Source organism: Amblyomma maculatum, chromosome 9, assembly GCF_055883805.1.
Source record: "Amblyomma maculatum isolate TAMU_Amacu chromosome 9, ASM5588380v1, whole genome shotgun sequence".
Classification (NCBI taxonomy): Eukaryota; Metazoa; Arthropoda; class Arachnida; order Ixodida; family Ixodidae; genus Amblyomma; species Amblyomma maculatum.
In genome coordinates, this window is record NC_139352.1 from 36,260,060 (window position 1) to 36,278,575 (window position 18,516).

Genomic DNA, 18,516 nt, shown 5'->3' on the forward strand with positions numbered 1-18,516 from the left:
CTTGCTTCCTCTCATAATGATTTGAAGACAGTGTTCTACAATAATGCTGGAATTCGTGTTTAAATTAGTTACAGTGTCTAACTAAGGACACGCAGGACCGGTACAAGGCGAGACATAATAGGCATAAGGCAAAGCATCGGCTTTGTAGCATCCAGATATGAAAAATATCACCCAAATTGTAGGATGACATCAGCTCGAAAAGAATGTGAGAGCGCTGAGCCGTCAATTCAGCCGCGCCTTTACTAAAGACATATCGTCATATACACATACAACAGGTATTTCAGACAACAAAAGCAATAGTGATGTGTGAAACTCAGTCGCATTCATTAGGAATAAAATAGAGCAATAATACTGAATAGTGATTGAAAATTTTAAGGGTTAAAACAAGGTTATTTTTATTACGTTTTTGCGAAGCAAGAACAGCGACACTCGATGTCCGGAAGGGAGGATTGATACGTCCTACGTATATCGTTAGATAATTTCACAATATCATCGTATTTATCATGCGCTGGTGTCTTCCAATAAAATATACGGCCTGTGCAAAAATAAATGCCAACTTTAGGCTATGGTTTATGACAGACGAATGAGCAAATGTTGCAGTTATAGCCTTCGCTGCTTGTATACGCCATAAGACGCGTTAAAATGTGCTCAAATACAATACAACACATCATAAGTCGCACTTCAAGGGTCACTTCACAGTGTGCTTCCCCCTTGCCCAGGTGTTTGTAGACTGAGAATCTGCAAAAAGAGACTGCTCACATGAGTAAGATTGCTTGTCAGTGTGCCTCCCTTGGGCTAAGTTGGATGTGCAGCCAAGAACACTGCGTGGATTTGTGCTCACCTGAATGTGCAAACCGTTTAGCAGTAAAACGGGACATATCTCAGTTTTAGGATAAGTCTCTGGTATTCGCGTGCGTGCGTTAGGTTAATGTGGAGTCCGAGGAGCTGTAAAATGGATATTGCCAGATTTGTAAGTTCACTGAAATGCTTGTCCTTGTACCGAGGTAAATGCAAACTGAGTTGTAAAAAAGGGGCTAACATCAGATTTATACGGCCGCTCACCTCTGTCTTTGCGCTGGCGCTAAGTGCAATATGAAGAATGAGGAGCTGCAAAACGCAACTGGGAACATTTTAGGTTTTTCGCCAGTGTGAGTGCGCTCGCGTGAATCTAAAGCAAAAGGACATATGACGCACTTGTAATGCTGCTAGCTGGCTATCTGGTGTGGTGCGCTAATGCAGAGCTCAAAGTTAAGAACAAGCACCTACTTTTTTTTTTTTTCGCAGAGTTTGCCACAAGGCATAAGTTGAGAAAGGGGGAATGGGATGCAGGAGATAGAAAGTTAAAAGAAGGAGTGCAGTCTAGTTGTGCTTATGAATTCGAGAAGGTTGGCAGTATAGCGATTGTCCATTGTCCATTTCTCATAATCACTATCGCGATTCCACCGCAGGCCCACCTTCATGCTTATCTGTTGCCTGATGTGCGTTGTTGATGGACACGTCCACAACAAGTGGCGCACATCGCAGACGTCAGGTGGAGTGTCACAGTGAGGGCACCTGTCAGTCACTGGTAGGTCTTTTTCCCGCCATCGATGTCGAACAGATGGGGTCAGAGCCGCCCCTGCCCGGATCCGGCACACTGTCACCTCCTCCTGCCGAGTAAGACTACGGGGGAGAGGGTGCGAACACGGAGGAATGAGAGCGCGTGTTCGGTGGCGCAGAACTTGCGAATCGGAAACGTGGGACAGGAACGGATCTGGGGGAAGAGGGGAAGGTGGTGGATCGTCTGATGTGTTTATATGCGTCATAGCATCTGCTTGTATGTTATGTGGATAGCGAGCATGGCCGCGAATCCAGTGAATGCGAATAGGACATGAGTACTTTGAACATAGCAAATGTATGGACTGTGTTATTTGGAATGTGAACAAGCACCTACTTAAGAGTACATGTCGTATTTCTGAGGTGAGCACAAGTGCGCGTGCGCTTTTGCGCAGTTAATTGCAGCGTCTGAGCAGCCGCAAAATGGCATGTCGCACGTCTAAGGTTCTGAGCAAGTGTGCGCATGAGTATGCCGATGGATTGGTTTGTGGGGTTTAACCTCCCAAAGCGACTGAGGCTATGAGAGACGCCGTAGTGGAGGACTCCGGAAATGTCGACCACCTGAGGTTCTTTGATGACATCGCACGGCACACGGGCGCTTTGCTTTTCGCCTCCATCGAAAAGCGGCCGCCTAGGCCGGGATTCAATCCGGCATCCTTGGGAGCAGTAGTCGAGCGCGGTAACCATTGCGCTAACCCGGCGGGTGCCGTGAGTATGCCGAACTAAATATGAAGAGCGAACAACTCCATGAGGATACATGTAGAATCGGTAGATTTCTAGCAAGCGTGCGTGCGCTTACACAGAGCAAACTGTGACCCGCGAACAGCTGTATAAGGATAATGCGGAAGTTTTTAAGGTTTCTAGCCAGCATGCTTGTGCATATGCAGAGCTATATCTGAAAAGCAAAGAGCTGCATTGGAATACACGACTCATTTTTAAGGTTTTTATTCAGTGCGCGAGAATTATGCAAAGTAAAGGCGAAGTACGAACTGCATAAAGATACAGGTCGTATTTATAAGGTATTTAGCCAGTGTGCGTTTGCTTATGCAGACCTAAATGTGAAAGAATAGAGGTTGAAAAAGAACACATGTCGCATATGTAAGGTTTGCGGCCAGTGTGAGTGAACTTGTGCCGAGTTAAATTTCCCGGCCTAGCAGCTGCATAAGAGCACATGTCACATTTATAAGGCCTCTCGCCAGTATGCGTACGCTTGTGTTTAATTAAATTTCGGCGACCAGCAGTTGTAAAATTGCACTCGTCACATTTGTAAGGTTTCTCACCAGTATGCGTGCGCTTGTGTTCAGTTAAATCTCTCGACCTAGCAGCTGCATAAGGGCAAAGGTCACATGTGAAAGGTCTTTCGCCAGTGTGCATGCGCTTGTGTCTGTTTAAATCTCCTAGCCAGGCGGTGGCATAAGGACACAGGTCACATTTGTAAGGCTTCTCGTCTGTATGGTAGCGCTTGTGTTTAGTTAAATGTCCCGAAAAAGCTGTTGCATAAGGGGAAATGTCACATTTGTAAGGTCGTTCGCCAGTGTGTGTGAGCTTGTGACCATTTGAATGTGCTGACTCTGCAGATGGAAAAGGTAACATTTCACATTTATAAGGTTTCTCAGCTGTATGCATGCGCTTGTGTTGAGCTATATCTCCTGACCTAGCAGCTGCATAAGGGCGCATGTCACATTTGTAGGCCTTCTCGCCAGTATGCGTGCGCATGTGCTGAGTTAGATCTCCCGAACTTGCAGCTGCATAAGGGCAAATGTCACATTTGTAAGGTGGTTCGCCAGTGTGCGTGAGGTTGTGACCGGTTAAATGTGGTGACTCTGCAGATGGAAAAGGTAACATTTCACATTTATAAGGTTTCTCAGCAGTATGCATGCTCTTGTGTTGAGCTATATCTCCCGAACTGGCAGCTGCATAAGGGCGCATGTCACATTTGTAAGGTCGTTTGTCAGCGTGGATGCGCTTGGGTTGATTTAAATAATCTGGCCAGGCAGCTGTATAAGGGCACAAGTCACATTTGTAAGGTTTCTCGCCTGTATGCTTCCGCTTGTGCTTGGTTAAATCTGCCGAATTGCTAGCTGCATAAGGGCAAATATCACATTTGTAAGGTCTTTCGCCGGTGTGTGTGAGCTTGCCGTCGGTTAAATGCGATGACTGCGCAGATGCACAAGGTAACATGTCATATTTGCGACTGCTCTCACTGACACCCTTGCCTGTTTGCCACGTTTGAGTGTTAGACTCATAAGCGGGAAATGGGTGCACCTCAGCTTCATTTGTTCTTCCTGCTGTGTTATTTAGCATGCCATTATCACAATTGGACTTACTCGTAAAGACCATTGCGCACTCTGAACCTATAACTGTGTTTTCTTCCGTGTGGTTCAGCATGTGTCTGTTGAGATCTGCGTAGTTCGAAGAAATGCGCGCACAGAAGCGGCATTTTAACCGATCTTCTTTCCATGGAGGTCTTCTGTCGTAGAAGGCACACCTTGCCATGACATTTGCAAGCGATAGGGGCTCTACTGGCAGTGTCGGCTATGCTACGACTCAGCCGTTTGTCCGCAGATTAGTCCTGAAGGAAACTCCTGTGATCGCAGGCAGCAGCGCTGACGTCTTCTGCAAATAAAGTCCATGAACCAGAATGTTAGGCATATATACATTCGCTTGCCTTTTGCACTCATTCGTTTGGTATCATTCGTATGCATTATATATGCATACCGGACCTACTGAAAGCAGAGCAGTAATATTGATATATAGAAATTGCCAATCTAATGAACATGCAACACGCTTATAGAGGAAGCAAACGACGTTGAATAGCACGCCCTGTAAGAAACGTGATTCATGGAACTTTTTTATTGATTCCTTTATATATGGAGTCACGTTGTGTTTTCAATGACTGCAAACGTCTTTCATACATAAATCGTGTGAAAATTCGTAGCATGTAGCAATAAACTACCACCACATATGTTTATCATTTATCCTCGACTCCGAATATAAAGGCAAAATATTTATTTATTTATTGCACCTTACAGGCCCTGATGGGCATTGTATAAGGGGGGTTACAATAAGAAAAACTAACTAATTATGGACGAAACAACAAGCAATACATGATGGAAAATCATAATACACATCCAAGAAATCGCGGTATAAAAGCATGGTTACACAGAACAAAATACATGAAATGCATACAGAATATAACAACAAAGCTACAGATATTCCGTGGGTGTTATCTAACAATACAAGTCGAGCCGGTGCCGTAAAATCATAACACACATCCAAGAAATTACGGTATAAAAGCATGGTTAAACAGAACAAAATACATGAAATGCATACAAAATGTAACAACAAAGCTACAGATATTCCGTGGGGGTTATCTAACAATACAAGTCGAGCACGTGTTTACGGAATGCAACAAGATCAGTTAATGAAACAACTGATTCGGGGAGATCATTCCAGAGTGATATGGTGCGAGGTAATGCTGATGAATTGAAGGATTTTGTGCGTCCAAATATGCGCGAGAAACTGACATGATTGTGCAAGCGCCTAGATGTACGCAGTGGAGTGTTAAGTGGAAGCGGCGAAGGCCTATCGCTGTAAACATACCCGTGCATTAGGCACAGAAGTGCAACTGAGCGCCGGCTAACTAAGGGTGGAAGAAGATGTTCTTTTTTCATTTCAGATACCCTGGATTGGCGACTGTAGTTGTTGGAAATAAACCTGGCAGCTCTGTTTTGTATTGACTCCAGCTTAATCTTCAGGTAATTCTGGTATGGTGACCATATTGCAGATGCAAATTCCAGTTGAGGTCGTACATATGTTATGTACGCAAGTTTACGGACATGAGCAGGTGCTTTCTTAAGGTTTCGGCGGAGGTAGCCAAGTGAACGGGATGCTTTAGCACAGACGGAAGTAATGTGTTCGGACCAGAAAAGGTTTGATGTTATATGAATACCTAGGTACTTGTAGGACGAAATATTAGTCACGGGTACTTTATTTATGAGGTAGGGGAAATTTGAGTTAGTTCGCTTACGGCTGAGAGTCATTACTTTACATTTGGTGGGATTAAGCATAATTAGCCACTTTTCACACCACTTGTGAACACAATTGAGGTCCTGCTGAAGAGCGAGGTGATCATCGGTAGATTGTATTTTACGGTAAATTATGCAGTCATCAGCAAACAAGCGCACACAGGAAGAAGTATTAGTTGGTAGATCACTTATATATACAATAAACAACAACGGTTCGAGAACACTGCCCTGTGGAACACCCGAGGTGACATAAGCTGTTGGTGAGGAGTAATCATTAACCAACGTAAACTGTTCGCGAAGGGTAAGGAAATTTCGAATCCATGATAAGGTTAGAGAATCAAGGCGAATGGCTGAGAGTTTGGATATTAGGAGGCAATGAGCTACACGATCGAAGGCTTTTGAAAAGTCAAGGAAGATGCAGTCAGTCTGTTCGTTATCATCCATATTGTAATTCAGATCAGTTGTTAGTTCGAGTAGCTGTGTATCGCAGGAGTAACCTTTCCTGAAGCCATGCTGGTTAGGAAGGAAAAAGCGGTTACATTTAAGATGAGGACGGACATTAGATGAGATAACATGCTCGAGTAATTTACAACATATGCATGTGAGCAAGATTGACCTGTAGCTATCAGGAGAGCTTCTATCACCGCTTTTAAAAACAGGAATTACTTTAGCCATTTTCCAATCTGCATGCAATTGAGTCTCTAGCGATTGTTGAAAGATACGTGAAAGTATTTCACTCGATATAGGCTTTGTATTTTTCAGTATTTTGGAGTTGATGGTATCAACTCCACAAGAGATAGAAGGGTTTAGGCTATCTATGAAAAGTGATATGGCCTCAGTAGTTATAGTAATCGGTTCCATGAAAGTCCAGTCATATTCGGGAACAAACGGTACACTGGAATAGTCTTCCTTTGTGAAGACAGACGAAAAGAATTTGTTGAATTTTGATGGGCAGTCTTCATCGGGAACAGGTAAATGTGTTTCGTCTTGTAATTAAATGTGATAGTGATCTTTCTGCGGTGTAATCACCTGCCAAAACTTCTCGGGCGTTGATTTTAGTAAAGCGGGAAGGTCGTGGCAAAAGTACTTATTTTTAGAATCGCTTATGACGGCACAGTATGTTTTCACACACTCTTTATACTTGTTCCAATCGGACTGATCACCAGTAAACAAGGCTTTCTTGTACAGACATTTCTTTCTGTTCCTTAATTTTCTGAGGGATTTATTAAACCAAGGATTAGACCTGTCGTTGCTTACTCGAACTGATGGGACATAAAGGTTGACCAACTGACAGATCTTATCTCTAAAGAGTACCAAGTTTTGATCTACTGATCTGGAATTAAATGGTGGTTGGAATGTGTGGTGATAAAATGCATCAAAATCTGCATTCATTTGTGAATAGTCTGCCTTATTGTAGTCTCTTATGATCTTGATTTCGCGACCGGAGTGCTTATGAGGGAATAGGATTGGCAACTGCATTAGTTTGTGATCACTGAATTCATCGAAATACGTAATGTCGCCTACAGTGTCGGGAGCGCTACTGAAAATAAGATCCAATGTATTGGAGCCACGTGTGGGACTGTTTACGTTTTGAGACATTGAAATCCAAAGTCATGTTTAGGAAGTCACGGGATGCAGTGCTAGCGGCGGATAATGAAGACCAATCGATATCTGGAAAATTGAAATCACCGAACAGGTAGATGTGCTCGCAAGGGTATTGCAAAACAGCAACTTCGATGCTGTTGCGGAGATTGTCGACAAAGCAGTGATTATAGTCGGGTGGTCGATAACAGGCACCTATCAGCATCTTTGTTTGGAACGACGTACAGGCTGTCCAGACAATTTCAAGTGGTGAAGATGTGTCAGTAGCAAACGATTTGAGTGTTTGATGGCTATCAAAACACCTCCACCCTTTCTTTCTGAACGGTCATGTCGATAAAGAGAATAAGTATTTCTACCAGGCAGTACTTCACTGTTAACTATATTAGGGTGCAGCCAGGTTTCAGTTAATAGAAGAATATCAGTATTATTGTCATCAATGAAAGAGCATACTTTGTCACGTTTCGGAAGCAAGCTGCGAATATTGGCATACGTTACTAATAAATGTAGTGTGAAAACGATCAAGGCAGTAATCGCGCGTGTAGCGGGGCCAGATTTCCTTGCTAGCTAGCTGTAAAGAACGACAGAGCCTTTTTCTTTGTTGTAAATGTATGTCTTGCCGCCCATGCGTATTTTATCCACAGATAACCTGAACTTCTTATCCTCAGCCTTAGCATATTCTATTAGTCTTTTACGTGCGAGTCGTGTGGCAGGCGAAAAGTCCTCGCTGATAGAATAGCCTGAATCATTTAGTTTGTGAGCAGCAGATAAGATTGTCTGTTTATCCTTAAAATGAGCCATCTTAGCAATTATTGGTCGATGCTTGTCAGCAGAAAACTTTCCTATACGATGCGAGCGTTCGATTTGAGATCCGGTAATTGTTAAATTGAGGAGCTCAGTGCAAAAGTCTATTAACTTTCGCTCTGAGGATAGCCAGTCCTCTTTGGCGTCATCTGAAATGCCGTAGAAAAGCAAATTTGACTGTCTAGATCTATTCTCAGCGTCACCGCATCTCGAATGAATAGACAGCAGTTGTTTTGAAATATCGGACGTTGCATCACTGCCACAAGCAACAGCTGAACTAACGCTGGGGGAAGCAATAGCGGTTTCAAGGGCGGATACCCTCTCCATTAGATGCTGAATTTGATTATCAGTAGCTCTTTGTTTTTCTTTGAGGCCTCTCAATTCACCAAATATTTCCGCTTGCCCCAACTCAACCATTTTTATTGCATCAAGGACAGATGTGAGGGCACTGTCATCAGGACCAGGGTTCATTTCAATGTCACCACAAAGAAGGAGTAGCAGATCTACCAATGATTAAAACGTTAAGCTCCGGAAAATTGTAATGATAACAAATATAATGAAACTATGTTGTATGGTATACTGTTTAGAAGTAAACTAAAATATTTTTTTATTAGATATGCTTCTGAGGGAAAAAATTGATCAAAATCTCCACAAATGATTTGACAATGCTCTGAGAACATATACAAGCCAGTAGGTAGCATCATGAAGACAGCAATGAAAAAATCACTAACACTATGGTCTCAAAGATTTTTGTTCACTTGTCTGAAAGCGTAAGCACACAGGAGATGGAGAACATTTTGCATCATTCCATCCCTGGACCGAAAGCGTTTTATCAATGTTACACATCCTGAAATAATCTCATGAAAGTTGACTTGTTTCCCTTTGATTTGAACATTTATGAACTCCTTATTGATTTGTGAAGGTGAAAGGTTGAAGTCTTTAAATGGAGGTGCTTACGGTTAGGTTGGACGTTTTCGTTATTCCTTATTAATTATAAAATATTTAGTTGAAAGGCAATCCTAGAACCAATTTAAGCTCTCGAAATAGACACGTTGCCAAACACTTGTAAATTTCGGCTCGATATTATAAAGACTGTATAAACAAGCCTCTCGTGTCTGACGGTTTGGAAGCAGAGCTCGCGCTTAAGGAGCCGCTTTCCCAATTTCTTTTTTTGGAATCCATAGACCAGGGAACCTGAACCGCTCGGCAGTCAACTGGCAACCTGACGCTTAAATGTCATGCGTTTTCCTAAACCGCGCTCCAGCGTCAAGAGTGAGCTTCCCCATCACACTCTGTGTGAGTTTGATCAGCTAATATGTATCATCTGAAGGAATAGTTAGTTATGAGGTATTATGGCGCATAAGCAACTGCGGCTATCATGCGCCAGAAACAAAGTTAGATGACCTATCAGGTGACTGGAGATGTGGCTCATATTTTATTGCTAAGATATGCTGAATACTGGCAGGATTTTTGCGAGGCTTCCTATTGTATTTCCTGTTTGTATTTATTGCGACTTTTAGGTAATATTTCAATTAATGCCCCTGTAAATACCTAGGTTACGTATATTTTGTTTAGTTGTTAGCCCACTCCCTTCTTCAATGCTTCTAAGGGCCTGAGGTTATTGTAAATCAATAAATGAATCGTTTAAAATTTTAGCTGTCTTCAGAAATGTATAAACAAGGAAAACAATCAACGAGTGCTTTTTACGAAAAAGCAATCGAGGATGAAATGAAATGTGTTCATTGTGAAATAGAGGAAACTATTTTTTCCACGTTCCTCGAGTTTTGAGCATGAAACAGAAATGTGATGAACTGTGAGCTCATATCCACGCATTTCACATACAGGTTTGTCTTTTTAGGTTCGCCGGAAGTTATGGGTGATGTGTGTATTACCTATGTGCAGCCGATATAAAATTACCTCGATAAATCGTTTCTGATTTTACATTATTGCCATTTTTTTAAAACGGGCTTTACAGAGTGAAGCTCGTGCTTTGCTTCACTTTCCCAAGCAGCCTGCCATTTAGCTCTTAATTTTTCGCATACTAACTTCATGCAATATCTGTGTTGTATGTTTATATCTTTTATTTGCTCATTTTTCGCACGCGTACCACATATATCTGCTCGTTCCCTAGCCCTGATTCCAACATGACTGGGTACCCAGCAGAATTTTATAGTACGTTTTTGTGTTGTAACCTTTAATATGTTTTGTGTAATGTTTCCTATCAGTGGTTCAACAGCAGTTTTGGAGTTTATTGCTGCAATGTAGCTTAATGAATGTGTATATGATGCTGATTTATTTGCTCATCCAATTTTTTCTGTACATCACACAAACAGCAGTACCATTCGGCTGTATGAGCTGATGCTCGCCGAAGCACTCGTATGATTTTCTGTTTTATCTTGTACAATTGCACTACCAACGTAGTGTTTAGTTTTTCAGCCGTCTGTGTAAAAAGAAATGTAATAATATATTTTTATTTTCATGCAGGTATTCTTGCAATATATCCTCATGTGGTATTCGTGCTTTTTTTTTAATTACGTTAGTGTGAGGTCGAAAACTTCTCAGAGGGTGTACTATCGTGGGAGCGATTTGCTTTTTGGGGCAGTGCTTGGATTTCCGCTAATGTCGAAGTCCTGCCACGTTTGTTGAAAGCGTATGAGAAGCTGCTTAATCAACCGGGGCTTTCTGCTGAAGCGTGTTCTAGATGGACTGTAGAAGAACGGCTGATTGGGCGAGTTGGTGAACCATGACGGACAGTAATATAAGTGCGCAACAAAGACGAGACAAAGAGAAGTGGACAACGACGACGCAGAACTGACAACTGATTTAATGGAAGAACGGAAGGGCATATATATACACACACTTGGTGTACCCTCATGCCCATAGTAAAAATTGATAAAAATATAACAGCACATCTAAAGGCCCCCCCCCCCCCATCACACGCACGTGGCGAGAACTGCCAACGCACTATCGATTGTTCAGCATGGTCATCTCTTATTCTGTCAATGCAACGGGCGTTTTATTGACACAAACGTTTTTCTTCCGGTTAATATGGAAAGCCTCGGCGACTTCTCGAGTAGTCTGGTCTTTATGAAGATATAGTATACTAGTATCAACAAAGAAAGGTACACACTAACACGCGTTACAATGTTTTGCTAAGTTCGTTTCGTTCTTTTTATAGACTTTGCATGTTCCATATGCCTAATGTTGATGCAATGGCCTGTCTGCCCAATATACGTACTGCCACGGGACAATGGTATTCGATACACGACACCCATCCTACACCTAATGAAACTCTTGGCGTGATTGACCTGGCATCTGTTCTTACTTCTTGTGCCCCCCAGCTTTCTTTGAATCACGCCAAGGGAATGTCCTTGCTGCACCGTATACTATGCATCCGTATTCTAACTTGGAGCGCACCACGGTGTGGTTGGTCTGCAAAAGGCATGCTCGATCGGACCCCCTACGTTTCCGTGACAGTATCTTTAGGGCGTTAAGTGCTTTGGCAGTTTTCTTTTTCAGGTTGTTTATGTGGGAAAGAAATGTAGGTTTTTTGTCAAGTGTGATAGCCAAAAAATTATGTTGTCTCACTGGTAGTATGGTCAGGTTGAAGTAAAATGTGGAATCGGTCTCTACGTCTTCCTCTCAATGAGAACACAATGGCGACTGTTTTTTCAGGAGAAAAGTCTGCCCAGGTAACTAATTTATTTAGTGTCATTTGTAATTGTCTTTCATAGGTGGATATGCTGGAGTAGATGCAGGCTATGTACAGGTCATCTAATTAGATGCAGTACGTTGTGGACTTAGCGACTACTGGGACTGACAAACTCATTTTCGCTATTACACGAGTTCTGTTAAAATGCACCCTTGCGGCACGATATTTCTTCGTGCGAACGTCGTAGGGAATACTGTGCCTAAACGGACTTGGAAACCGCGGTTATTCAGGAAGTAGTTCAGGCAACTCAGCGTTATGCTACGGACACCTAGATGTGCTAGGTCGCGGAGGAAGAAGAGCTCAATGCTGTGCTTCCTGTTGCTGAACATCTCCCGGATTGTGTTTTCGAGATAGAAAAAGTGGTCGGTTGTTGATGCCTTTTTAAAGCCGCCCTGATGTATATCTAGAAGTTGCCGCGATTCAAGAAAAAAAAAAGGATTTTCTGATGTTTACGATGCTTTCAAAGTATTTTGCAATGCAGTTGGATAGGTCTATTGGTCTTTAACTGCTAGAACATGTGGGTGGTTTACCTATTTCAGAAAAAATACCATTGTGGATTTTTTTCCAAGTTTCTGGCATCTTTCCCGCTGTCAATATTTTGTTTAAAAAGTCAGCAATGCTTCTACGCCGGCTTGCGAGAAATGGGCGACCATTGTATAGTGTGCACTTTCATGTACCGGTGCTGTTTTTGTACCGGAAAATAAGGCTATGTGTAGTGGATGTATTGTTATAAGGTCATTCTGAATGTCATTTATAAATGTCCAAAGAGAAAGCTTTTCTTTTTCTGCTATTTTTTCATGCATCTGAAATGTGAGAGTGTGGGACGAGCTTGAAACATTGGTAAAGTGTTCGCCTAAAATGTTGGCTTGTTCTTCGAATGTGTGTTCCTGGTGGTATCAAAATAGGATATGTTTAAGATATAAAATATCCGGGAAATCTGCGTACCTGTTCCCATATTTCATTCAAAGGAAGTGAGCTGTTTATTGAAGACAGATCTTTTTTTTATTAGGATTTCATCAAATGTCTCAGTATATACCTCTCTCTTGCTCTAGGTTTTCTTAAATTAACTAGGTTCTCTGCTGTCGGATATCTATGAAGGATGCCCCACACTTTGTTTTGCTCCTTTTTGCTAGTTTACATGCCTCCATTCACCATACCCTGAGTTTTTTTCTTGTGTGCAGTGACGTTTGTTCAATATATAATAAAGCTGCTGATATTATGCACGTAACAAAACCATTCATTTATTTGTTCTAGAGTCAAATCTTAAGAGTATAGTTTTCTAATGCTGCGTTTGTTCTAAAAACCGACCAATCGGCGAGGAGAAGTTTCCAGTGTCGTGGCCTCGTTAGAATGATGGGTCTTGAGGGTGATAACTTTAACATGGCGAGTAAGTGATCACTCCCCCTGGGGTAATCTAAAACATCCTAATCAAAATCATTAAAGCGGATGGTGATAATAAAGCTGGATCGAGATAGCTCATGTTGCCCGAACTGGGGCAGCATTACGTCGGCTTTCCTGTGTTAAATATACACACGTTATTTGGCAGAATAAAATATTTTATACTTATGAATAAGCACATTTCCAGATACCTGTAGATTTATGCCCGCTATTATAAAGGATTACAAAACAAGCCTCCCGTGTCGTTGATCATTTAGAAGAAGAAAACGCGGTTAAGGAGCCGCTTTCCAAGTTTGTTTGAAACCCAGAGACAAGGGAACCTGAACCCCTCTGCAACCTATTGGCAACCTGAGACTTAAATGCGATATTTTTACTAATCCGAGCTCCAGCATCAACAGATAGCTTCCCTATCACACTCGCTGCCTGATTATGACCACCTAAATTGTATCCTCCAGATGAATATTCAAGGTTCTTGATGATATATAGGTTGCACGGACATGGCCAATGTTAAACGTATGAGAGACATCTCCAGCTGTAAGGAAAGATCTCCCATCCTATCCTTTAAAGTCGGCTTTCCCCTGCGATAGTTACTCTAGCTATCACGAAATGGCGAGAGCATAATAACGTCAACATTAACTATCGGAATATAGCGCCAGTGTCGCGGCAGCACAAGCGCCACCCCTGGCCTTGTACTGCGCAAGCGGCACGCGGTCAGGTGTCTTCGGCCTGGGGAACGCAGCGCGAGCGGACGCATCCTTTCTCGACTCCGCAGTCGCTGGCGAGGCGAAAGCCTCGCGGGGCTTTTCCCGCCAGCTTGTTCTGTCCGGTCTCAGAGCTTTTCCTCTGCCGTAGCGCGGGCGACCATTCGCCCGATTATGTACGACGCCTTGAAAGATTGAGCGATGATACAGAGGATCCAGCGATATTCAATGCAGCGAGCGGATACCTCTAGGTGGTACAGAACGCACTGTTGCCAAGCTATCCGAAGTCCCGCAATATTGTAAGCGCGACAGTAAAATGGTTCTCGGGATCAACAGTCGAGCATCATAACCACTTCACCACCGTGGCGAGGCCGTATGTAGCATAAATGTCCCGACTTCATTTGTGGCCCTGCAGCTCAGGTGTGTATGAGATCCCGTTAAGGTGCGGGAAACGTTACATAGGTTGAAACGGGTAAATGCCTCGATCAACGGCTGCAAGTACATAAGAAACTTGAAAACGTTCGAAGAAGAAGCATCTGCAGCCGGTGCGCAGGTTGCATTCTTGGCATCAAAAAAGAGAACATTGGTAGAAGCAGTAATCAGATTACAAGAGAGATTCTGGAGGCAAGAGCCATGAAACAGAAAAAGGGCGTTTGTGTCAGCGCACCTCCGATTATGCCCACTGGAAAAGGACACGGGATCGTGTATTCAGCGTAGGTTTACTCAAACCACTTAGTACGTTCTTTCTTTTCCTGTACGCTAGTTTTCGGTTTTATATCCTGCGGGTTTTTAAGGCTAACGACACATGACTAATCATGCTCATTCATCCTTTACATTTTCACCACGGAAGCCCATATACAGCTCAACCCTACTTTTTCGTGTGTCATTTTCATCGTTCATTTAGCCGCGACGCATGTGCGTGCTCACAGTGCTTGCTTCACCTGTGTGTTGGGTTTTTGTTATTGCTTATTTCTGGCTACTTGTTCTTGTAGTTGTGTCAATGCTCTGTTAGGAGATAAAAACGGTGCATGCGCATATGATATTTTGAGTTCGGTTGAGTCACATGAAACGCAAATATGCATAAATACTCTTTGTTTTCTAATACACCTTAATTGGAAAGTGAGCGCTAAATTCGTCTTCCTTCCACTGTCCATGTCTGTCTGCGCTACTGCTATACATCTCACGTCTTCTTCTTGTAGGCCCACTTGCCGACCAGAAAGATTTCATAAGACGGATACTGTGAAAATGTTCGCAATAAGGAACCTGGACAGTTAAAATGGAGCCAGTAGGCCGAGGTGCCGTTATTGGAAGCGAAAGCGGGGAGCCGTAAGTATGCGGATGAAGCCAAGCTGGAACGTCAGGAGGTTTTGAAGATCGCCAACGCAGGACAAATGCGATCCTCTAAGCGAAAGACGCCACCACTAAATGTCTGCGTCTCAAGGAAGCTGCGTACACTAGTAGATGACGTCTGAAGCTTAGTCTGACGGTAAATGCATCGATATCCAGCTGAAACGTCAAGTCGGTTTCCAAATACTGAAAGAGTCAGGTATGGTCAAAGTATCATCCAAAAAGAAACAATCGGGGACAATACCTGAGCTTAAGTTTGCTCCTTGTTATTACGTATGCCTTATCGCTGTGTATGGTTGAAGAAATCACCAATTTATTATTGAACATTGTTTCTTTAGCAGGTCGCATCTCCTGTCTTAGAAAAAATATACCAGTTTCCGCCAGCGCAGTTGAAACCCAACAACTTCTTAGATACGGTGCATGAACAAGCGAATACGCTCATTTTTGATGCAGAAGCGCTTGCAAATGTCTGCAGTGTATCGAGATAAAAATTCTCGAGTATATCTTCGGAGAGTATTACAGCCGCATGCTCACTTTGATCTAAAAGTAGCAGTTATGTGCCTCTTTAACTGTAGCCTATAGGATTCAAACAGCCGTTCTCTAAATATTTTTCTTTCAGTTCCCTGACAACGTTAGCTGGACGGACAAACGCAAACGCAGAGAGCCTTACGAAATGCTGCACATTTTCAGGAACTATTTTCACTGTCTATAATTGCGTGCTTCAGAAAGCGTGCTTAGAAAATTTCTAATTGTAAGCCAAGGCTATCATGCCCCAATCATCAAACACGCAGTATTGTCCAAATAGGCACGCAAAAGGTGAGTAATGTGCAGAAAAAACAGATGTACTCACGTAGTGTGCCCCCAAAATCAGTCGCCGCCGCCCCAGTCTTGCTTGGTCGTTCAGCGCATTGCGTTGTCTACACAGCGGGCTTCAACTGTAGGAATACGAATTCGCTCTAGTGGCTGGACTTCGTCACAAGCAGGGAAAAAATTGGCTGGCTAGCCTACCAGGTATACACCCCAACAGCCTGCAAGGTCAACTGACATGTGCTTGGAAGAAGGGCTTCATATCGGTCTGTAACTAAAAGCAATCGGCACCAACAAAAGTGCTGGAACTGAGGAGGGAAGATTATCGGGGATGACAACGGATAATAAAGTATTCTTCTAAATAATCTGGTTGTTCCGCCATTTATGACACATCACAAGTTGCCGGTTGAATATAGATTTAGTTTCGCACATTTTACACTGCAGGGTCACGTTTGTTTTATGAACGGGCAGGCGTCAACGTGAAATCAATACGCATTGAAATATCAAGGAGGCAGCAAAATATGCGATAAGCTGTGTATGCGCAACATGGGCCGTTTCGTGAAAGTACCTTGTGCGCATTTCTCTAAGCGACCTGTGACGAAGCCTTTTTTATGAAATGCTTTTTTTATGATAACGTGATGAAAAAAAAAATGGAAGGGCAGGTGTTACCGATATCAGAAATAAAACTCTTGCGTACACATCAACTGTTCAGCCGCGAGAGCAGAGAACAATGCAGATACGCTGCATTGTTATTGAAAACACATGCAAATCATTATTTTTAATAAGGATGTCTGAAGCTTACTGAGACGCCCGGGAGTGTGTTGAATTTATTTTTTAGCTTTATAGATGAGCGCTGCTCATGGAATATCAACGTAGCCATTAAGCGTTTTGTTTGAGTAGTAATCGAGTGGAGTTGGCCAAATTCAAAAATTACACAATTGATTCATTAAAGCGGTAGTGACAGCAATTTACAAAAGTCTGCAAAGGCTTTCGTTCGCTTCCTTTGTTTTGGTAGGTGATCACAGTCAAGTATTAAACAAAAGAGAGGTGTAACATATTTTATTCCTATATTAAATTTTGTGGAAATGCTCGCTCTCGCATTCTGGACCCATCCCTAATGCATTGGCTGTGATGTAGAACCAACGAAAAAAACTATACACGTATATGTGACATCACCGCACAGGCTTCTGAAGTAAGAGACAATCTTTTTGTATATGTTGCGATGCAGCGAAGCAAAGATCTTTTTGGGGCATAGTTCAACAAGAGGTCTTGCTGGGCTAGGTGGTATAGCACACGCTAAGGTCCATTTTAGGGGAACAACGTTTCTTCGAGAGGCCAACTCGCCGTATAGGAGACTACAGAAGTACCAGGGAGCCAGGATCATAGGATATATGACGATGGCGCCTGTCGTAGGCAGACTTCTGGGAAGTCCGAGAGGCGAGAAGGTGACTACGGGCTACTTGGCGTGGTTCAGTGAATTGAGCGATGGCATCACGTGCGTAGGTGTTTATAGGGTTGCCAGCAGCATGTGTTTATGGGTTTGGCTGGTCTGTGATTATATGGCGACGAGTGCCGTAAAGAAGAATAAGGCTGTGTAAAAGGAAGTCAGCAATATCCGTATCGCAGGTCATGGGTAAATCTTATGTAATAGCGTTGGAAATTGTCCTGTTTACTATTTTTCCCCGGTCTCTCTTTTTTATGCTTTGGGTTTTGTACGTCTGTCTCTCCGTTCGTTCTTTGCTTTGTGTGTGTGTGATATTTTGCTGTTGTTCTTGGCTTTTTTCTGTTCTAGTTGCCGTTTTTGTTTCATTTGAAGTTCAGGCTGCTACATACACAATAACGGTCAGCGTCAAAGGGCGCTTATATTAATCAAAAATGTTTCTTAAAGATGCCAGCAGACTGCAAATTGCGTGAGCTGCGGGAGGAGAAAGATCCGTAGTGATCATCTTGGCGTAGTCTTGAAGACTGGAGACGGTAAACAGGGGGTCACAACTGAGATATCGCATTCATTTATATGACACAGAGTGGCGTACGAGATGCCTTGAGCGAATGGCTGTACTTGTTACGCAATGTTCAGAACAGGGATCATCTTTGGTATGTGGACATAGTGACCGGGGCACCACTTCACTAACGATACAGTTTCCATCAGGAACAGAGGATAGAGTGCAGGACCTGATGTAAGCTGCAGTTTCAGGCGGCAGGTGGACAAAGTTGACACTACAATGCCGGTGCACAACAGAAGAGGGAAAGTTAGCACAGTCTATGATGAGTGCATGGTCAGAAAGTCGAGCCCAAGGATGACGTCGAGAGGGCAATGCTGTAGAACTGTGAACAAGCGGTAGTAATACGGCCAGATTTTGTTACGCGGGCAGAGCAGAAGCCAACGAAAGTATAAAGCGCTGGCTGTAGGCATGTGCAGTATGCCAGAAATACCATCATGACTGCGAACACGATTAGCAAAAGACTAGAGAGGGTTTACATGGAAAGGCCGCCGTCGCTTTCGCTCTAGTCTTGCTTTTATTAA

General features: G+C 43.0%; 1 long non-coding RNA gene across 1 annotated transcript in view; it reads right to left on the reverse strand.

Annotated features, from left to right (window-relative positions):
• Positions 1-227: 227 nt before the first annotated feature.
• The window catches only part of LOC146178847 (uncharacterized), a 60,187-nt gene continuing 41,898 nt past the window's right edge, over positions 228-18,516 (reverse strand). The window contains exon 3 of the long non-coding RNA XR_014700886.1: positions 228-4,212. This is a non-coding gene — a long non-coding RNA (uncharacterized LOC146178847). The remainder of the gene's footprint in view (positions 4,213-18,516) is intronic.